Genomic DNA, 24,638 nt, shown 5'->3' with positions numbered 1-24,638 from the left:
TAATTTAAGTCATAATTTTTTACATGTGGAATTCTAACGCTTCCAGAAACTAAAAAGCCGAAGCAGCTGTTTTGAAGAAGTAACTCATTATCTTCTAAACGTATTTTATCTGTTTTTAAAAATTCAAAAAATAATTCCGCACCTAATAATAAATCTACCTTTTTTGCCTTGAAAAATTCATCATCAGCTAACTTTATTCCTTTCGGAATATTTAATTTCGAAATATCAATAGATTTCGATGGTGTCATGTCAGTTATTTTGGGAACAACTAATAACTCTATTTCCCATTCATTTTCCTCTTCTAAGTTCGATAAACGCGTCTTTATTTGCGATTTAACATTCAAAGTAGTGTTGCCTATTCCACTAACTGGAATAAATGCTCGTTCTTTTTTTATTCCTAATGAGTTCATAACACCTACAGTACAAAAATTAGAAGTCGAAGCTGAATCAAGCAAGGCTCTAAAAGGAATTCGTTCATCGTAAACATCGCGAAGATAAACAATCGCTGTATTTATTAACACAAATTTAGATTTATTTGCAGCTGCCATCAAAGTTGTGTGGGGGGGAGAGGGGCAGTCCTCTTTCCCATTCACTGACGAAAGGTTCAAGGTCAATTCATTTTCTTTCGATGATTCATTTTGTTTTTCGTCAATTTTATGTAACAGCGAATGATGTGTGTCTTTCTTACAGAAATAACAGCTAAATTTAGCCTTACACTGCGATAATACGTGTGATGGAGAAAGGCATTTAATGCATAATTTATATTCTTTAACAAAATCATACCGCTCAGAAACAGAAATACTCTTAAATTTCGAACAATGATAAATTGGGTGTGGTTCTTTACACATAATACACTTTCGAAAAGGGTTTGTTTTAGTTACCAAGGATTTTGAATTTCTAGAGCGACTTAATTGATTTGATACTTTAGTAGCATAGCTATGCTTAGGAAAACTAACTTTGTTTATTTCTTCAAGAATGCGAATTCTTTCTTCGAGAAATTCTAAAAATTCATTAAGTTTGGGAATTTCATTTGATTTTACGTTTAGTTCAAATGCTTTTCTAGATTCTCTATCTAATTTATGCAATAAAATATTTAATATCAAAACATCAGATAAATTATTTCTATCAAATTCTAATACACTTAAAGATCTCAAACATCTTTTAACATTATCTACCAGTGATCTCAACTAAGAAGGTGAATCATTTATTTTTTCAAAGTTCAACAAATTATTGATAAAGGCATCAACTACTGCTCTTTTGTTTTCATATCTGCTTTCAAGTGCAGAAAATAGCGACTCAAATGTATCCTGACATGATTCTAACATTTTTGCTTCACCTTTAAGTGATGCTTTCAAATAAAACAGTTTCTCAGTATCATTTAAATTATTATTATTACCAATAATAGACATAAATTGCACTTTAAAATTTTTAAAATCTTCATATTTACCATAAAATTGAGGAAGAGGTAAATCAGGCAGTTTAAAATTTGATTTAGAAACAGTTTGGGTTTCAAATTTATCTGTATTATTTGTTTCACAATTAGAAAGAAAAATTCTAAATCTTACTTCGAACTCTTCGATGCTTTCTTCCAATTCTTGTGTAATGCTTAGATTATCCTTCAAGTCAATTTCCTCTGGCAAATTGGTGTATTCCACTATGAGTTGTTTAACCCGAGATTTTAATTCCAACAAAGAATCCAATTTAGTCTTCATAATAACATCATGGTTGAGTTTATTCTCCTCCATTTTATACTCATCAAGGAATTTTATCAAAGCTCCGAGTTTCGTTTTCACTACGCCGCGTTGGGGATTCAGGGCCCTAGTCTGGACACCGTCGAGATAGAAGAACGGGTCGCTTTTTGCGATCTACTCGACAAAGAGCGAGTCTGGTGTCATCGTCTCGATCATTACAGAGATCGACGCGTCGGAAATTTTTCCGTCAGCTGGACAGCTGCCGTTTAAGTTTCTGACTGTCGTTTTAAAGCTAAACTGAGGACACGGAGGTCACGGATTGTTTTTGAAAGTGTACGTAATAGATATTTTAATATCTTAAGATTTGTGAAAAACTCGAGTATTTCGCTATAGAAATAACGCATTTGATGCTGACGATTCTACATTATTTATTTATTCTACATTACCAATGCCTTAATTAAATTTTAGTGAAAATAATATATTTGGTGTTTTCCTATTTCACATATAAAGAAACGGTGCATACATTTAATTTTAAATTGTAATTTTTAAAATAATGTATATATCAATGTACTTAATTTTATGCTTTGATGAGTAATTTATAAATTTTGATATTTTATGTTTTATATTATAATGTATTTCCCTCTACTTTTATTTGAATTTGTAGTGTATAAAAATGTAATACATTAGACATGAATTAAAGAATATGCAGTATATAATTCAAACTATGCACATCCTAAATTCAACATTTACATTAAATTGCTTTGAGTTAAAAAATTTATTTAAGTAGTTTTAACTGTACCGATATCAATGTCAATTTCCAATAGTTTCTAGAATCTCTTGTATAAAACAAGTCAAATTCCTGTATGATTTTAGGTTAAATTCTTGTCAATATTATAATGCAAGATTTATAATTAGTTATCAGATTTTTTAATATGGTCTACTTTTAGATATTACATCAGTTTTGTATATATTTATTCAGATCAAAAAAGTGTTTAGTTTTGGTTTTATGTAATTACGGCAAAGCCTCGAGGGCTATCTGCCTAAAGTGAGGGTTGCCTTCGTGGAGGACATTCTAAGGAAAACTAGCTCGTATACACGTAACGCATGGGGAAAACCACGAAAACGTCCATGCAACCAGCCCGTTCGCGAGATTCCAACCTTGGACCGAACTTCTAGTGTTCAGCGATTTTACCGGCCGCTGGTAGGATCGATTTAAAAAGGGTATAAATATATATGTACTGCAATTTCTTTCACTGCATCTGTTAATATCTTTATACAGTTATATATATGTATTTAAAACTGATTTTCTGTGCCTTAAACTTCTATGCTTCTGGAAGTTACCAATGATATATCTGTCATTACCAATGATATATTGGTAATGACAGATATATCAATGTAACTGATATGTCAATGTATCTGTCATAACCAATGATATATTGGTAATGACAGATACATTGTTAATGACGCCCATGAGTCCAGCCCGTTCGCGGGATTCGAACCTCGGACCGCACTACCAGTTTTCGGAGATTTTACCGCTCGGCCACTAGTGGGATCGACTTAAAAAAGGGCATAAATAGGAATATGTACTGCAATTTCCTTTCAATGCATATATTAATATATTTATAATACATTTATATATACATATAGTTATTTATTTAAAACAGGTTGTGTATGCCTTAATTTTTTATGCTTTTGGAAATTACGAGAAATATGTTGTTAATGACAGATATATTGGTTATTAGAGATATGTTGGTAATGCAACAAACCCGTTCGCAGTATTTGGACCTCGGACCGAACTACCAGTGTTCAGCGATTTTACCACACGGTCACTGGTGGAATCGATTTAAAAAGGGTATAAATAGGAATATGTATTGCAATTTCCTTTCACTGCATCTTCACTACTTTTGGTTTTGACTTTTACCCTTGCTTGCATGAAGTTTGGAAAAGGCCATTTCATTCTGTGTTTAAAATATCCATTAACTTTCCCCATTTCTTTTTTCCATACTCTTTACTAAATCCAGCAGCATATTTTTTTGAAAAATTTCACCATTTACTCGAACTCGATTTTGTTTCTACCGCCGTCCTCAGTAATAAGCACGTGCGAAACAGCCCCTTTGACAACAAACTACCCTTTCCCCTGAGCCTGGAGCAAAGTAGAGGGGAGATAGACTGGTTGCTATGCAATAAATGTCACTTCCGCGCGGAATTTCCACTTCACTTTCCGCCGACGGAATTTGAAGGGACCAGACTCGCTCTCCCTTCTGCTGTCGAGTGGAAAGAGAATCCCGACTGGTTTTCCGTTATCGATCTCGACCGGTGTCCAAACTAGACCCCTCAATGAAACAATATTAGGAGCCATTTTCTTCTCCGGCTAACGTGAGACCAAACTGTTCTTGCCGAAGATAGCTCGAACTTGTTTAACGTAGCTAAGAGCGAGCAACCATATGCTCTTACATCAAGTCAGAAATCATTCATACTAATAAAGCAAAAACGAAATAACTTTAGGGTTACACTAAAGCCAAACTCTGCTTGGCGTAAAACAATACTCTTTCAGACACCGAACACCCTAATCTCAAATCCACAAAACTTCCTTCAGTTACAACTGCTGCACATTGATCCAACGCTTAAAATTTACTGTGACATAGAGAACAATAGAATACGTCCCTATATTCCTGTCAATTTTAGACGTGAAGTGTTTAATGCCTTGCAAAATTTGGCACATCCTGGAATCCGTGCCACCAAAAAGCTGATCGCAGACAGATTTGTCTGGCCAGCAATGAATCAAGACATCACAGAATGGACTCGTTCATGTATTAGATGTCAACGGTGTAAAGTATCCCGTCACACTCACAGCCCCATTCAACAATTTAACCTTCCAGCAAGACGCTTTGATCATGTGCACTTAGACTTGGTTGGCCCATTGCCTCCTTCAAATGGTTACACTTACCTCCTCACTTGTATTGATCGGTGCACAAGATGGCCTGAAGCCATTCCTATTTAAAATATATCCGCTGAAACTGTAGCTCGAGCATTCATCTCCCAGTGGCTTTCAAGATTTGGCATGCCTACCACCATCACTACTGACCAAGGCCGACAATTTCAGTGTCACTTGTTCGCATCCCTCACCTCTCTTCTTGGCATTCGCCATATTCGCACAACACCATACCATCCATCTGGAAATGGGATGGTGGAACGCTTTCACCGATCTCTCAAACAAGGTGTCCGAAGTGCCACAGTAGCACACACTGGACAGAAGCCTTACCCCTAGTCTTGCTTGGTCTTCGCACAGCATTCAAAGAAGACATTGGTAGCACTTGTGCTGAAATGTTATATGGTGCAACCCTCCGTCTTCCAGGTGAATTCTTTCACCCAGAATCTACTCCAGTTATCGACCCTCCAACATTCCTTCAACGTTTACGTGAGACCATGAGCAATATCTCGCCAACCCCAGCATCTTCGCATAACCAGCCAAGCTATTTTGTACATCCTGCGCTTGAGACATCTTCGCACGTATTCGTGCGCAACGATGCAATTAAGCCAACTTTAACACCTTCATATGATGGTCCATTCAAAGTTGTCAAACGAACACCGAAACATTTCACCATCATCTGCAATGGTAAACAATCAGTGATTGGAATCGATCGTCTCAAACCAGCATTTCTAATGCAAGATCCAACAACTTCCTCATCAACATCACTCCCGGAAGAAAGCTTACATCCCGTTAAAGAGCAACCTAAAACTACCAGATCTGGAAGAAAGGTTAAATTTAACCCAAAGTACTTATAACGTACCGATGGTACTTGGGGGGGGACAAGCGCCTGGCCCCAGCCACCACCCCTGTCCTTATTGGTTGCCGTTTATGACGTCAGGCTAAAAACATTCCATTATGTGTTTCATTTGAGTTACAACGTGGAGTGACAGTCTTTGCATATAGTGCTTTGGGGTGAGTGAGTGAGTGAGTGATTATGGCGCAAAACCAGAGATGATTATGACACGCCAAACAAAAGATAAGATGATTACAATTGATGACATTAAAATTCAATAAATAAAAACAAGTAGATAAATGTACCAAATCCAGAGGATGAAGTCATATAAACACAGGTTAAAAGCACATATTAAAATTCAAGAGACAGTCTTCAAAACAAATTACATTTGGTAATAAAAGCCAATATCTTTTAAATAATAAAATAAATTAGAATTGACCTCTCTTCCGATTAAACGGTCGAGAGGTAAGTCACAGCTATTAAAATATTTCTGGCGAAGACTATTAAAACATGGACACTCAATTAAAATATGACGAACAGATAAACAAACATTACAGTTAAAACAAACAGGCTCATTTTCAGCTTTTAAAAGGTAGTTATGTGTCACTCTAGTGTGACCAATTCTGAGGCGAGTCAAAAGAACTTCCTCCTTACGATTTTTGGTTAATTCCCAGTGCTCAATTCTAGGTTTTACATGTCTTAATTTATTTTGAAGCTGAACATCCCAAAGTTGTTGCCATTTTTTTCGGATCTTTTGTTTCACAACACAACAAATGTCTGCAAAAGGGATGAGACGACTGGACAGTTCAACAGCACATTTTGCTGTGATATCTGCCAGCTCATTCCCTTTTATTCCCACATGCCCGGGAACACAGCAGTACAGGATATCATACCCACGATTCACTAAGTTTATATGTATTTTGAGAATATCCACTATTACTGGATTTTGAGTATTAGGAAAAGCTTCTATTGATTTAAGAGCACTATACGAATCTGTATAAATTATAAACTTTTTGTAGCAGAGCCTTGAGATGTATAAAAGACTATAATATATCGCAGTTAATTCGGATGTTAAGACAGAGAAAGCATTGTGCAAGCGTCTGCCCTCCATGTGGTCTTTAATTACATATGCCATCCCCACATGATCTTTTGACTTGGACCCATCTGTATAAACTGGAAGATAACTGCTATATTTGTTCCTGTGCTCAGCGAAGAGTTGTCTGTAAATAATCTCGTTAGTGCTTGCCTTCACATGATACTTAAAAACATCAAGAAGCTGAATCCGTGCATTTTCCCAAGGTGGGATTTCAAAATTCTGTACTGCTTGGGGGTGCATATCAGAGAGGGAAAGTTCCTCAATGACAGGGCGAACTTTTAAAAGAAATGTAGGAACACAAGATGGACGTGTTTCAAATAACGCGTTACTCACATCATCAAGTAAGCACAGCTTATTGGGATGTTCAGGTTGGGATAGTATATTAAAATATTGCAAAAGGGACAATTGTTCACGCCTCAGATAAAGTGATGGTTCATTACAGTCAACATACAGGCTCTGGACAGGAGAAGTCCTGAAGGCTCCTGAACATATCCTCAAACCTTGATGGTGAACAGGATCCAGTTTTAACAAAACAGATGACCGAGCGGATCCATAAACAACTGAGCCATAGTCCAGTCTAGAGCGGATAAGCGCTCTGTAAATGCGAAGCATGGAGCAACGCTCTGCACCCCAGGAGGTGTTCGCCAACACTTTTAACATATTTAGTGTTTTGAGACACTTGTTTCTCAGGTTTAAAACATGAGAAAGGAAAGTCAATTTCTGGTCGAACGTTACTCCTAAAAATTTTACTTCGGGCGCAACTGGAATAATTGTACCATTTAGATATAACTCAGGTTCAGGATGGAGACCTCGCTTCCTACAAAAGTGCACGCACACAGTTTTCTGTTTCGAAAAAGTAAATCCCTGTTTGTCTGACCATTCTTGGATCTTATTCAGAGCCATCTGCAATTGCCTCTCTATGTATCTCATGTCTGCTCCTCGACAGCTAATCTGTAAATCATCTACATATAGTGATCCTAAGATGGTGTGAGGAAGTTCTTTTAATACAGAATTTATTTTTAAACTGAACAGCGTTACACTAAGCACACAGCCTTGAGGCACACCCTCTTCCTGTTGAAAAACATCCGAAAAAACAGAGCCAATCCTTACTTGAAAAGTTCTAGCGTTCAAGAAATTCTGTATGAAAATTGGTAGGTTGCCGCGCAAGCCACTCTCGTGAAGATCCCGGAGTATACCGTATCTCCATGCCTTATCATAAGCTTTCTCAATGTCGAAGAATATTGAGACAAGGTGACTTCTTCTGACAAAGGCTTTCCGAATAGATGTCTCTAATAGAAGCATATTGTCTACGGTCGTTCTCCCCTGTCGAAAACCGCTCTGATAAGGCGATATAATATTATTCTTTTCCAAGAAGTAGACTAGGCGGCTGTTTACCATCTTTTCAAACAGTTTGCAAACACAACTGGTAAGGGCAATTGGCCGATAGTTCGAGGGATTCCTCGGGTCTTTCCCTGGCTTCGCAATAGGAATGACAACAGCTCTCCTCCATGCACTGGGAAATGTACGCTCCTTCCACACTCTATTGTAAAGTGTGAGAAGGGCACTCAGTGACTTATAGGACAGATGCTTTAGCATTTCATAATACACGCCATCCAGACCCGGACAAGACCTATGTGTCTGCAACAAAGCTCTCTTTAATTCAACCATAGTAAAGTCTCTATTGTACGGCTCAAAGTTGGAAGAGTTGAAAGCGATGGGATTTTTCTCAGAGCGTTGCTTGATAGAAAGAAATGCAGGTGAGTAATTTCGGCTGGAAGAAACGGCAGCAAATGTCTCACCAATTGTATTTGCAATTTCTTCTATGGAGCTAATCACTCGGCCATCTTTTTCCAGAAAGGAAAGTGAGTGGTCTTTATACATTCCGCATGCTTTTCGAACTCTTTCCCAAACCCGCTTACTAGGCGTAGAGGATGTTATTGAGGACACATATGAAATCCAGGAATCCCTCTGGCTCTGCCTTCTTACTTTCCGTGCATTTGCTTTGGATCTTTTAAAAGCTATGAGGTTTCGCAGAGTAGGATATCTACGAAAAATACCCCATGCTTTTTTCTGTTTTTTCAGTGCTTCATGACAGTCGCGATTCCACCATGGTTTTGAATATTTTAGTAGTTTTCCTGATGTTCTAGGAATGGAGAGCATAGCTGCCTGAATAATAGTATTAGTAACAGCTTCAACAGCGTCATCGATATGCGCATCTTCTACCATTTCATCTGTGAGCTCTGCAATGGAAGAGAAGAGTTCCCAGTCTGCCCTGTCCAGTATGAATCGAGGGGATCTCGACATGGGGTTTGCTCCTCTTCGTGCAAGAGACACAAAAATAGGATAATGATCGCTGTTGTACAGGTCATTTCCGACACTAAAAGTGCAAAATGGCAACAGAGATGGTGAACAGATGGCAAGATCGAGAGCGTGGAATGTCCTTGAAGGCTCATGGAAGTATGTATCTTGCCCATTATTTAGGAGACAAAGGCTGTGATCTTCGATCATCTGCTCAATTTGTCTTCCTCGGCAATTTGTATCTTTGCTACCCCAGAGTGGACTATGGCCGTTAAAATCTCCTATTATAATATAATGCTCAGGCAGCTGCTCTATTAGATTATTTAAATCTTGCTGATAAATGTGCTCATTTGGAGGCAAATACAAAGAAACAAATGAAACAACAATATCAAAATTTATTTGAGTAGCGACAACTTGGAGGGATGTCGTCAAAGGAAGTACATTTGAGGGATAATCCAGTGAGGAGAGGAGACCTACTCCTCCACTGGCACGCTCACCTGCAAGGTTATCCTTCCTGACGAAAGAAAACCTCCGAAGTTTTGCATGGTGTTCTGGTTTCAGATTTGTTTCCTGTATTGCGAAGCACACAGGATGGTACACATTTATTATAGATTTGATGTCAAGCAAATTTCGGTGGAAACCGCGACAGTTCCATGACACGAGGGTGGCCATTATGAATGGTTTTTGTTTTTCCTGTGCTGTTCTTTTGTTTTTCGTGGAAGTAGATGCCTGGGAAATTCCAGACCCTCTTCCACTTCCATAAAGTCTGAATCCGCAGATTCAGAAATCATGTCATCAAGAGAGCTATTGCTGCGACTTCTATTTTTATTTGATATTTTTTGTGTGGCAGTTTTCGGCTTACTTTGAATAATTGTTTCTTTCTTTTGTACTATATGAGTTGCATTTTCTTTTTTCTTGTTGGATGTAGACGGTTGGGTTTTATTTGGTAGGGTCTGTGTGCCTATTGATGTTTGGGTGGCGACTGTACGATATGATTTAACAGCACTGGCGTATGATGAATTTGGTCGAAGCTGTGTGCTCTGGACTAGTCTTCTGGCTTCGGCGTAAGAGATGTTCCTAGTAACTTTTGCAGTCTGGATTTCTTTTTCCGATTTCCATTTTGGGCACAAGCGAGAAAATGCTGGGTGGTCACCCTTGCAATTTATACATAAAGGCGCAGCGGTACAATTATCAGAATCGTGGCCAATCTGTGAGCATCGGGCGCATGTGAGGCTGCCACGACAAGACGTCTTAGAATGGCCGAAACGCTGGCATTGGAAACATCGCATAGGGTTTGGAATATAAGGTCTTACAGGAATATTTAGATATCCGGCCTTAATATTCTTAGGCAGATCAGGCGTGTTGAAGGTAAGGATCACGTGTTTCGTGTCTATCAACTTACCTTCTTTACGCATCTTGATCCGCCTTACACCGCAGACATTTTGTTCGGATAACTCAGAAGCGATCTCTTCTTCAGAAACATACAGAAGGTCGAATTCTGAGATTACACCACGACAATAGTTCAGTGACTTATGGGGTGTTACAGTGACATTCGCTTGCCCAAGTTTAGTAATCTGAAGTAAAGAAGCAGACTGGGTGGCTGAGTGTGTATCAATAAGCAAGTCTCCGGAGCGGAGACGCTTTATGTTTCTCGGCTCACCAATACAAGACTGGATGTATTTGTTTATTACGAAAGGAGACATCTTATGCATTTCGCCAGAAGGACTAGAGATTACTAGGAAACGGGGACTATTGTTATGATTTTTTTTATTTGCATCTGTCCGTAATTTTTTTGCAGAATTTTCAGAACTAGGTTGAGCGACAGGTTGAGTGACTGGTTTAGTAGGAGACGTTTCAGAACTAGGTTGAATGATTGGTTTATTAGTAGATGTTTCAGAACTAGGTTGAGTGACTGGTTTAGTAGGAGATGTTTCAGAACTAGGTTGAATGATTGGTTTAGTAGTAGATGTTTCAGAACTAGGTTGAGAGACTGGAGTGACTTCAAAGTTTTTTAATAAAAAAATATGTGTATTTGCCATATTGAAAATAGAAAAGATTCGGGTCCGACGGCCCCGCCCACCACGGAGCCCAACAAGGGAACACAGATTCCTGTGTTAGGGCTAGCCGGACCTATACGCAAACTGAAGCCCCACAGTCGGCTTTCCCGAAAGCAGGTACTCCCGAGAGCTTGACCCCAAGCCACTGACACAAGGACTAGTGACCAGCCGATTGACACCCGTGAGGACGACTAAGGTGCCTCCCGTTTAGCTGAAGCAGAGGCCAAAGCAGTGTGTTGGGGACAGTACCTCGCCCCTCAACTACCAGGACCCTCCTTTCCAGCGACACGGGTCTCCACGCACGGCAAACACGTGGGCAGTTTTCTCGCCACTTGAAAACTAGAAACAAGGTCTGTTCTAGCCTCTCGTGACGAGCCCCAAACTCCGTAGAGAGAAACCACAAGGGAGAAGGGAAGGGAAAAAGATCCAGCCAAGAGGAGAGGAGACGGAAAAGAGGATAGATCACTGGGGCTCCAGGATCGTGACACCCGTCTCACCAAGAAGATGATCCCCTGAAGGGCTAGGGTACCTCGGGATTGCCACACCCGTACTCACAAAAGTGAGCCCCCTGAGGGATATAGTGCTTTGGTTTTGATTATGTCCTGTATTAATGTGAATTTGTAGAAAGTAACATAATATTCGCAATTAAAACAAACATAACAGTATAAGAAACTATGTGGCCACTTTTTATCTGAATTGTTAAATCATGTTAATTGGAATCGATAAAACTTTATGATGCGTTTGGCTTAGCATCAGTATTCAATGCAATTCGTAGTACTGTACTAATATTTAAGAAATATATTAAATAACTTCAAATAGCAGGATTTGCTTCTTCAGCAATGTGAACAGATAGCACTTAACTCTTACTGTGTAGAATAATCTTTTCTGCCGTAGTTTTCATGAACTAGCGGTTTATTTTACAAAAAAGTATTTTTAAAAGCGATATGAATTTAAAAACTAGTTATTTCTTCATAAAAATGAACGGTTTGTTAACTAATTAACCTTCCTTTCATTATTAATTGTTTGTTATATAGAGATTGTTTGGAATCATAATTGTTCGTAGTCAGATTAATTTTTTAATTTCTAATTCTACGTATTAATTTCTCTTCATTTATGGTTAAAAAATAGGTAAAGTTAGATGATATTTTTAAATCACTTATGACATCGTTTATTTGACTTTGTCAATTGGAGGTATCATGCTTTTTTTTTTTTTTTTTTTTTTTTTTTTGCGTTGTTTTGTTTCTCAACTTTTATATCTTATAAAAAGTAAACTTGTAGGTTTGTAATGTTTTATTTTATTCCTGCTGTGTAGGTTTGCAATGTACTTTCAAACTCAATGTTATTGCTCAGTAGTTGGGTGTTCTTCTCTTATCAGGACTGGATTCAGAAATGTAGATATGCATGCACTTATGTGTGGATGTACATATACATATGCATACATACATTTCTGAATCCAGTACCAATAACGGAAGAGTACCAGCAGTTGTTTTTAAAAATTCAAAAGTCTACATTTGATTAAAATGTGATATTGCGCGATTGAATTAGGTATGCTATATATACATTAGAGTAATGTACACCAGATTATACATGCTCCATCAGTATGATATATGAAACTTTTTCTATCACCTTCTTCAAAGCTAAATTTAAATTGAAATGATTTTATGATGCCTTTTGTTCTAATATTTACTATTTTAAATTTTGTTTCCTGATAGATAATGTTTGATTTAATAATAATAATGTAGGAAAATAAATAAAAAATGAAATGACTGAATATTGGCTAATTTGTCAAAATATGTGCAATTTTCTCTCAAATGTAAGTAACTAAATAAATATTTTAAATTCTATATATTAATTTTGTCTCATTCTTGAACATTTGTCAGAAATAAATTTTAATGTATCCTTTACAAGCACAGTTATAAACAAGACATCATGGATGTTGCAAGGTAAAAAAACACATATTTTCAATGTACTATATCAATTGTGTATTTTGAAATACATACGACTAGATATACAAACATACACATTTTAAACCTGAAAACAAGTAAGCATGGTAAAATCCTAGTATATGGTGCAGCCTTGGCGCGATTTTGAAAATTATCACCAACACCAAAAATGATCCAAAGAACGTATATATACTATACACTATATACTATGTGTGTATATACATGATATATACTATATATAACTATATATATTCTTTGAATGACCCATTTACTACTCATCGTATATGTCGCGTTTTTACTACTCATCATAAAGTCGCCAAATCTTCTGTGCACCGGATACTAGGATTAAACCGTAAGCATTATTTACATTTTGCAAGGTTAAATCATTTTCAGCAATTTTCCAAATCAAGTTTAGTTTTGTGTGACCTTGCATGAAAGGCGCCAATAAACCTGTTTTAGCAATGAGGCTTATAAAATCCAAATAAAAACGTTAATCACTGTAATGAATGAATAAGTAATAGTCAGTATTATACAACAACATAATGAGTATTGATGTATTCCATATATTTTTCTTCTTAACATTTGCACTGCTAGAGTACATAATTTTGTGCAGGTGTGTGGGAAGATGGTGTTGCGCATGTTTGAACTTCTGTATTTCAGCTATGAATTGATTGCATTTTGAAACTTGTAATGTATGAAACTTAAGCAATCCCCTCCCACCTGCAGCCATATTGAATCAGTGGATATGAGGACATCACCATATAAATAAAATTCATAAAAAAGATGAATAAATGTAAAAAAAATATTATTGTTTATTTAATTTTTTATGTTGATGAAGATTTTTACAGTACTGAATTCTTGAAGGGGGAAAAAAAAACTATATATTTAGAATTGTGAGAAATTAAATATTCTCTCTAATGTATACCGTATTTGGAGAAAAGTTACCGTTAAATAAATACCAGCAAATATGACTTATGAAATGAAATTTGATAATTTTCTTTTTTCTGTTATAAGAATTGCATGCTGATTAAGTTCATAAAATTATTATGCCTAATTCTAATTTAAGCTTATGATGTTAATACCAGCATTTAAAAATTCACACTTCAATGCCTTACTGAGTTTGCAAATGTTTTTACAATATTTCACTATAGGAATTGTGATATCAGCTTTTGTTAGTGTAGATTATGGAATGACTACAATTTTAAGACTGCAACTATGGAAAAAATGACATGTCATTTAGCATTCATATACTATATATATATTTTTTAAACTGATGTCAAATGGTCATTCATTTGTATAATTATAAGAACTCTCGTAGACAAGAGCAGGATACTTTCTCTTTCTGTCTATTAGGAAAAAACAATCAAACATTCATTTATTTCATTAGACATCTTCTTTATTAGAAAGTACATGTTTATATTCATAATGTCCTTTTAACTGGAAAAGCTAAAAAATAGTATGATCAGACATTCTCAACACTTCAAAATGTTTCATTAAAAGAGTGAAAGTTGAATGAACTGAATTTCAATAATGAATTTAGATTTTAATAATATTAATATGAAATTAGATTTTAATAATGCGGTATGCAATTTATTCTATTATTATTTAGATAATTTTATAAGGCAAGCATTATTTCATCTGGTATATATTAACCCCAGTCTCCCTTTCTAACTTTGTTAGTTGTAAAATAGACTGGCTATTGTTGCCAGTCTTAAACTGTGTTGCCCAGCAAACCCTTAATTCTGCTGCCCATTGTCTCCTTCTGAAAATTTTGCTTAGTGCTTCTCTAAATTCTAAAATTGTTGCCGCCCAAGCCAGGTGGTTCCAGAAAAAAATATTATAATATTGAGTTTATAAAGATGAGTCACAACTTAACAAAGTTCATGTGATGTTTTGCAATTACTTTGAACAGTAAATTCTGATTCAGTTTTCATACAATATCAACTTTATTTATTTTCATACAATATCAACTTTACAACATTTTTTAATTCAAAGTTATATGCTACTCTCAGTACTTATTAGTTTATGGAAAACATTAAAGACATTTGTAAATATTAATGAGAAAAAATTACATTTCAATCACTCATAAACTAATTCTGTATAATTAAACTGATCACAAGAACATTATTCAATACATAATTTCGATAGATTTATAGTTATTTATGTAAAAAACAATATTATCCAAAAATATTCATTAAAAAATATTCCTTCAAAGGACTTTCAGAGATAACATACATATAAAAATAAAACTTTATAAACAGAAATACTATATAGTTAAATATATAATTTATGATCGTTCAACTTAACAAATACTACATAAAATTAAAACAAATTAATGGCATAGAGGTACAAACATTGTGTAAATTAGTGGGATAGCACATATGTACATACAAAAAGAGAGCAAAATCTAATGAAATATATTATCGCCCATTAAACGATCATTTAAAATAATTACATGCAAAAAGCAAAATCATACATATTTCAGTAACTTTATTTGGAAATTAGAAAGGAAGAATTTTCAATCACTAGACCCTCTTTTAAAATATAAATGATCATTAGAAGGATCAGTAATCAATAGTGGTTGGCCCATTAGTGTGTTTTTCAATTTTCTGCTTTCAGAATTAGATGGATTTAAAATTTTCATCTTTTTTGTTCGGTTTTGTTTCTTAACTGGAAAAAAGCGTTTTTGTTTGGTTAAAAGTTTATTTGCAGGTTCCAAATTGTTCTTAGTTGAGGTTTCCTCATGTGTGTTTGGAAGTTTGTTAATCTGCGATAAATGTTCAATGGCATTTAGGTGTTCCATCATCTTCTGAGCTGTCGTGCTATCAATATGTTGTGCAGAATTTAATTTTGAATATAAGGAGTTGTACTTATTAATGACTCTATCTAAAGGAACTGAATTGTTTTTGCTTACTTCTAATGAAATACTTGGTGCAGGAGATTCATTTTGTATTTTGTTTAAAGGGCCTGTGTAATTACACTGTTGATTTTCTGACATGACAACAGCATGTATATGTTTGCACATGTTATTAGAAATTGTATAATCAAAACAAGTACAGTCATATGCAGAGACACAACAACAACATATTCTACATGCAATTATGGATTTGTCATTACAAGAGTGATTTTTTTTAATGTTATAAATGATTTTGTCGTTGCAAGAGTGATCTTTATGAATGGTTGAATCTGACAATATTTCCCAGCTATTATTGGATGATTTTTTACAGTAATGTATGAGAGATTTGGCAGTTTTATGTCGGTTAAAATTCATGGTGCACTTTTTTGTTATTTTACCTTTTTGTTCTTTTATAAATTTATCAAATTGCTTATCATTAACTAAATTAATCAATTCTGAAATACACTTATCTAGTTGTTTAACTTTTTTACCATCCAGATATATGTGTTTTAATGTCCTATGAAAGGACTCTACATGCATATTTGTGTTCAATTTTACATTCTTGCGAAAACAGTATGCCCACATTTTTTATGCGTTTATGGTAGTATGTCAGAAAATAATTGTAAAAGTCTTTTGTTTCACAATCTTCCTCCAACTGCTCCATAAATTTTTCAAGCATTAAACAAAATGAATTTGCATCTAATTCATAAAGCAATGTTTTTAAAGTTTTATACACAGCTTCCTTTTTTTCTTTATTTTTAATGCAATTTAAATGTCCTCTCCAAGCCCTGTCAACATGCCACGAACATAACAGCCTGTGCTCACAGATACCAAATACTTTTTCCCATGCATTGTAAAACATTGGTGCATCATCGCTCATGAAAGTACTGGGCTTCACATTTGGCACTACACTCTTTATGCATTGAATAAAAGTACATAATATTTGTGTACTTACACTTGATGATACACAAAATGCAACTGGTATGCCCTCCTCATATTCATCTATGACTATTAAAGTAATTAGTTCAAATGCATAGCTTGATATATTATGAGTTGAATCGATGCATAGTCTGTCAAAGCCTAAATTTTGTAAAATTTGCCTTTGAAATGGTGTCATCAGCACAAGAAAAAAGTCCTGCTTCTTTAGTTCCAAGAATTCTTGGCCTTGCATTTTATACATGAGCACAGGATTAAAATCTTTTTGACTCATTTCCTGTACCCATGCACTTACACTTTCCTCATCTGTTTTCATAACAGATCCTTTGGAAGCAAGTTGCACTCCAAAAGATTTTTTTACATTAAAGATGTCTTTTCGTGTCACAAGATGTTTACGCTGAGGAGTATCGGATAAAGATAATCTTACATCTTGAAGAATTCTTTTCTCAGATACCCCTTGTAGCAATTTACCTGCAAAATGCACACAATCATTACAATATTTTTTTAAAAATAAAAACACAACAAAATTATGAGACTAAATTTACATTATTTTAATTTACTTTTTAAAATGGAAGTGGTTAGGTTACTTCAGTATGGCAAAGCACATAAGGGCTATTTGCCTAAGGGGACTTTCTATGAGAAACTGTATTCACATTACACATAGGACAAAAGCATGCAGCCAGCTTGTTCTCTTCGGCTCGAACAGTCTTAATAATTCAGAAACTGGTGTGCTACTGCTTTACTGTAAACTTAAGTAATATGCAAAGTCATAAAATTTAATACACAATATTTTTATTACACTTCTATTCTGTTATCAGATGACTGAGGATCCCTAGCAAAATAAAGTAATTCTATACAGGTTTACTATTGTAGAGAAAACTTTTTTTTTTTTTTTTTTTTTTAAGGAAGAATAAAGAAAAGTCATCCATTCCTTCACCAAGATTCAAACCACAAATCTTCTGACTACTATAATCTGTTATTTTAAAATAGGCGACCATTTCCTTTCTCCATCACCTTCATTCATGGGTTTTTCATGTAAGTGAAATATGCTAAACAAAAACAAAGTGGGAAAGAACCCATTAGAAGCTCAACTATCTGCACCAGCTGTCATTACCATGGTTATGAGCCAAGAGAAAAATGACTCAAAAGTGTCTGTTCTATAGTAACAGACTATAGGTAAATGTGTTGCCAGTTACACCATGAAAACACATACAGAGAAAAGCAATCATTTCTTATGTTTTACTCCACTTGAAGAATGACTGGGGACATAACAATATCCAGTTAGTCATGCATGAGAGCATGCACAGGCCAAGTAATAATTCATTATATTTTCTACACTTTATGGATTGAAGGGAAGAAAGGAATGAGGCCCAGTTAGCTAAATCTGGATGGTGATGATTCATCATCCACCACAATTTTAGTCGCGCCATTGTAAATGCATAAGGTTTTTAGCTTTGAATGTTAAGTTGTTAGTCATTTGAAGAATGACTGGGGACATAATAACAATATCCAGTTAGTCATGCATGAGAAGCATGAACAGGCCAAGTAATAATTCATTATATTTTCTACACTTTATGGATGGAAGGGAAAAAAGGAATGAGACCCAGTTAGCTAAATCTGGATGGTGATGATTCATCATCCACCACAATTTTAATCGCGCCATTGTAAATGCATAAGGTTTTTAACTTTGAATGTTAAGTTGTTAGAGCTGTTAAAGTTGTCAGAGTCATTAATGTTAAGTTACATAGTTGAGTTAGAAAATGTGATAAATCACATATGCCCTTGTTTAGATCCTAACCATGGAATTTCGAATTGCCAACCAGAGTAACTGTTTTAAATTATTACATTTTTAAATTAAAACTTCCATATTTTGACATTGTATGAGACTGATGAGTACAGCTACTATAAAGTTAAATTATAACAACATAATTCAGGTATATAAATTCATAAATAAAAAATACCTGCTATAATTTCTTTTTCTTGCTTTGGAAAAGGAAGATGACAAAAGGAGTTATCATGCTTATAATGGTCTTTGTAACTTCTAAATGCGACTCAAAAATTTTCACATTAATGCTGGCTGGGCAATGATATCCAATTTTTGATGTTCCTTGAGCTTTAATGGTCTCTTGCCTAGCCCATCAGATTTAAATGTTCCAGATCTGTTGCATATGTAAACTATAACAGAATGGCTATTTGTACTCTGTTCTTCATATAACTATTTCTCAAATTCTGCGAAAAAAAAAGAACATGCTATTACTGAATTCATAAAATATTTAACTTTTAAGAAGTAAATAATTGTAATAAAATTGTAAATAAATTAAAGTAAAAATTTTTTTGTTTGCTAAGCTCTATGTATATAACATAATAAAAGCAAGAAAAAAGTCGGAACACTGTTGATGCGTAGTTATTCTATATTGAAGAGGAAGTATTCTGATTGCGTCGTAAGCTTATGTGTTGACTTCATAAATAAAACTTGGCAGTCGAGGTGACTTTAATTCCATTTTTACTTTCAATTAACATTATGTGGCCGCAGATCACTTGGCACCCTAATCGTGACTGTTCAAGAACATTTACATTATTGATATTATTGCAACAGGAAGCAGTGTAGCGAAATTGCGTTCAAACACAGCACAGACGGAAGCTGAAGAACGTAGTTATGAAAGATGGAAGCACGCAAAGATAAAAGGTTTGGTTTACAATAGTAGTTTCAGTTCCCAATTATTATGTCATCAGAGCTGCGCAGGCCATAGAATGATCTAGAAATGACACAATCCAGAAAAGTTATTGCGATTTTTTTTTAATAGAGGGAGAATTAATGTTTTACCGTTAGTTTAAATTATAATTTTGATTCACATATAAAACATATTTCTTAGCTTCCAGTCATATGCCTTCTGAGAAAACTATAAAATTATAAATAAAAATGTGTATAAGTTACTTCCAGATCTTTATCTGTAGACAATATTTTTTAATATTTTACTTATTAGTCAATTTAAACGATAAAGCAAGGAAAATAGATGAATTAAGTTTTTGTTTTTTCTTCTATATTTGATGTTCTAAGTTCTGTTTTTTAGCAAATTTAAATAATTTTATCATTTTTTAAATTAGAAATTCCTTTCTTTTTTAATTTTTAAATTATATCTTAATTTTTTAATGAATATTATTATATACTCAGCCTTTTTCTATCAAAATAATTATAAAATCCTAGGAGATTACTGAATATTTTAATGTTTTGCAGGATAGAAATTGTGTTCTTAAAATGCGAGGAATCCAATTTAACTTAACTCTGGTCATGATGCAAAATCAATATCTGGAGGCTATTCTTTAAAAAATTATAATAAGTATTTTAAATTTGTAATGATTTAACTATTCTAAGATTTCTTTTAAAAAAATAAACGCTGCTTATTGAATGAAATGCTATCTTTTCCTTGTAGTTTTATGTCTTTGAAAATAATATTTTTTGGCCATTTATAAAATTTATATCTATGGTTTGCTGTTGAATAAAAAAAAGCTTATCAGTATAAAAACATAAGAAAAGTATAGTTCTTTTAGAATTATGTGACAATTTTTTTGACTAACTTATTAATTACAGCATTTGAAAACTATCTTATTTCATTTAAAAACTGCAAATAGCAAATTTGAAAAATGAAAATAATTTAATTGCTGCTTCTAATAAAATTAAAATTTTTATTTAAAACATATTTTTTTAGAACTTTTCAGTGAATTTATGTTAAGTAAAAAAGAATTTAAATTATGAAAGTATTATAATATTATGTTAATTTTTAAGAAAAAGTCTGAAGTGTGTGAGGTTGAAGCAAAAGGTGAAATTCCAAAAGATGCATGTTTATACCTGTAACATATAAATATATATATATTTATATGTTACAGGTATAAACATGCAAATAAAAAAGAAAATAAATTAGAAAAAATCCTATATACCCCAAATAATTTGTTTTCGTTTAAATATTTTTGATAACACATGGTAATACATGACACATAAATTTCAATAATTTATAAATTTTTAAAATTAAAAAAACTTTTTGTTTACTTAGCTCATATTATGAAGTATTAAACTATCTAGTAATAAATTACTGTTTTGTTACTGCGCCTTCTGTAATGCATTTTTCATCATTATTTTATTTTCCCCATTTTTACTGTTGTGCACACAAATATATGATATACATTAACAAACATACACGTCATAAAAATATGTAGTAAATTTTAATAGTACAAATATTAAAAAGTGATTTCATTTACCTTCTCTAGTTGAAAAAGTGAGAATTTCTTTTCACTCAATCTTCAATCTGTGATTATCTGCTAAATGACTTCGATACTCGTCTAATGATAAACATATTGTTAAACAGTTATCGACTGCACATCGAATAGTACCTTTTTTTTTAATGCCATGTATATTAACAATATGTTTCTGAAGCTGCTTCTTATTTTTGCAATTTTTTTCGCAAATATGACATATTATCCTATCGTTGTCCATCGCTTCGCCCGTTTTAGCGTTAAAATGGCCTCGGGTTTAAGCTTTTGGCGCGCAAAAATGCCTCGGGAAATCCATTTCGTCACTCTATGACATCACAAGTAATAAATAACAATAAGAGCTTGGGGTGGTGGCTGGGGCAACACCTCCTTATAGAAGGTGGTGTTGGCTGGGGCCGCATGTTCCTAAAACGTACTCGCTGTACCTCCTGCTGTGAGAGCTGCTTCGCTGCTATTGGTTAGAAGAATTTAGACGTAACATAGAGCTTTCGACGTCATTTGTTTTGTCACGTGGTAAAGCTTCTCGTACTCCAGCCATACTTGTCGATTCGATCCACTGAACTCTTAGAGGCAGGATCGAATTTTTTCTTAGCTTCCCCCTTCTCTACTTGAATGATAAGTAAGTATGTCTTTGGTTCTTTAACGCATCGACATCCTACAGTGACAGTAGACAGTTATTCAACTCTTCTTCAGTTCTCATTGTTGACGACATGGCTAGTTTAAATGACCAAGATCTCTCTGAACTCGGATATTTAATTAATGCTATCACTGCACTAAAAACAGAAATAGCCTTTTTAAAGGCTAACAACCATGACTCTCAGTCAGACACCGATCTGACAGCTCTTCATAGTAAAGAGCAAGAACTAGGCACTTTGGAAAACAGATACCAGATAATTATCACACAGCAAATAGCCGACATATGCCAAAATGATAAAAATAAAATAGAAACCAACCAATCTAATGAATTCGCTTTTCCGCGCAAAAGAGCAAGAAAAAATTCAGCAGAAAGTATAGACAATACTCTTCCTCCCACCCAACTTTCAAATAAATTTAGCGCCTTAAGCACAGACCAAAATCTAGACAACAACCAAAACTCTGGTGTCTCTGAAACTATAACGAATGACCAACAATTCATTAAACCCACTAAAACTGCAAATAGAATACCTCCTTTTGTAATTACCCAAAAATTCAATTGGAAAGAATGCAGAAAAGTATTTAAGGAACAAATGAAAATATCCAAACTAGAAGGAAAAATTGAAGGCGAAAACTTTGTCATTAAAGTTGCGGAACCAGAAGATTACAAAAAAATCCAGGATTATTTAAATAAACAAGAAATTTCATACCATACCTTCCTTTTAAATTCAGAGAAAACCATAAAAGGCGTCCTCAAGGGATTAGATACTGATTTCACCGAAGAGGAAATAAAAGAAGCTCTTATAGAAAGTAAAATCCCAATAAATAAAATAAATAGAATGGTCCGGATGCGGGATGGTATTCCCACCCCCCTCCCCATGTACTACATTGAAGCCCCTAACAACCCAGATGGTAAACGCATGTACGAACTAAAATATCTTATGGACATGAAAGTGCGTATAGTCACATACAGAGGAAGAGGGGGCCCCGTACAATGCTTCCAATGTCAGCGTTTCGGGCACACCCAACGAGCCTGCCATAATAAGCCTAGATGCCTAAGATGTACTGGCGAGCATCAGTCGTTCGAATGCCCCGATAAAGGGAAAAATCTTCTACCTAAATGTATCCTCTGCGGAGGCACTCATGCTTCATGTGACAAAAATTGCCCAGAAAACCCTCTCAATAAAACAGAGAAAAATAAAGAAACTCCAATTCCCACCATAAAAAGCAAAAATAGCCTCACCACTCCCAGCCAATCAGGAAGCAGAACCAACCCCGCTCTATCTTATGCAAAAATAACGGCAGGCACTCCTAAGCCCACACCACAAGAATCTATCAATTTTAAAAATAACCAGGACCCAGCAGAAGACTCTTTTGAAGAATTTAAAAGCTTTATCCAAAAACTACATACCATATATAGGAAATATAAAACTTCTAAGGATTCCTCCAACAGATTAGAAATTGCCCTAGAGGCGTTACAGGCTTTTGAACACCAAAATGTATAATACAACCCGCATTAACCCAACTTCAGGAAGTAATCATATTAATCACGCAAAATTCATGGTTTTCAACAGTAATGGAATTAAACGACAGCTCATTGAACTCAAGAATTACATTGCCACCAACAGCATTGATATCATCCTTCTCAATGAAACTCACCTAAAACCAACAGACTCCTTCAAACTCCCAAATTACGATATTTTTAGAAGTGACCGACTCCACAACAGAGGAGGAGGTGTCCTCATTGCCGCCAATAAATATTTAAATTGTATTACCTACCCTCTACCTGCACTCCAAAGCATAGAAGCCTGCGGCTGCATACTACATAGTAATAACACAGATATCCTCATAGTCTCGACCTACAAATCTCCAAATACCACCTTATTAACCAGCGACCTGGACTCTATACTTAACCTTGGTTTCCCTACAATCATAGCAGGCGACTTAAATAGCAAACATCCAAATTGGAACAGTAATGTCATAAATAGTAATGGAGCCATACTCAACAATTATATGCAATCCAACAATATCATTATCTCTGCACCCTGTGAACCTACTTACTACCCGATTAATCTGCACGGACTCCCTGACGTCCTCGACATAGTAATTACGCATAATATCAGCCAAAGCCCTTACATTTATGCAGATAACAACCTCTCATCCGACCACTTACCCCTCAGATTCACAATGTATGGACTAAAACATGGCTTACCTCCCCTCCGCAGCAAAATCAACTGGAATCTCTTCGAAATTAAAATGAAAAATAGCACTATCTCTGCTTCTCCACCTCTCTCCACCAGAAATGATATTGAAAATGCTGTTGCACTTCTCACTCATAATATTAAATCTACACTTGCAAGCTCCAAAATAATTATTCAAGAAGAAAAAATCTCCCTTCCTCATAATATCAAGAATAAAATCCACGAAAAGAATCGTTTCAGGAAGCAATACCAACGCTCACAAGATCCCCGCGACAAGAACAGATACAATAGATGCCACAAAGAGCTCAAAAGCCTGATGAAAACCTATAAAGATGATGCCTGGAGAAATTTCGTAACTAACCTTTCTCATACTGACCATTCGGTCTGGAAAATAGCAAAAGCAATTAGAAGAAAACCTGATAACATTGGCCCGATAAAGAATAACAACCAAATTTTAACTAATGCTGCAGATATCGCGGCGCTCTTCGCCGATAACTTCAAAACTCAATTTTCCAACGACTCTTACCCCAACCACAACGATATCCACGTCAAGCAGCACGTCCAGAATTATATCATAGATAATATCAATAGCTCCAACAGTCCTACAAGCCCAGGAGAAGTCCAGAACCTCATTAATAACTTAAACATCAGAAAAGCTGCAGGATACGATGAAATCTCAAACGCCGCCCTTAAAAGACTCCCTAGGAAAATTATTGTTATGATAACTAATATCTTTAATGCCTGCCTTCGCTACAACTACTTCCCAAATTCCTGGAAACATGCTATAATTTTCGTCCTCAAAAAACCTGGAAAAGACCCTTCATCTACCTTAAACTACAGGCCCATCTCTCTACTTC

General features: G+C 34.9%; 1 pseudogene across 1 annotated transcript; it reads right to left on the bottom strand.

The window, feature by feature from the left end:
* Positions 1–14,788: 14,788 nt before the first annotated feature.
* Positions 14,789–21,659, bottom strand: LOC118201538 (uncharacterized; annotated as a pseudogene). Its single transcript, XR_015039286.1, has 3 exons — positions 21,607–21,659; positions 18,643–18,811; positions 14,789–17,152 (listed from the first exon to the last, which is right to left on the bottom strand). The product of XR_015039286.1 is annotated as an uncharacterized LOC118201538 (transcript).
* Between the last annotated feature and the right edge of the window lie 2,979 nt (positions 21,660–24,638).

This window comes from Stegodyphus dumicola, chromosome 2, assembly GCF_044657685.1.
Source record: "Stegodyphus dumicola isolate Sdum_Otavi_A_Nest chromosome 2, ASM4465768v1".
NCBI lineage: Eukaryota > Metazoa > Arthropoda > Arachnida > Araneae > Eresidae > Stegodyphus > Stegodyphus dumicola.
This window is presented reverse-complemented; position numbering and strand designations above follow the sequence as displayed.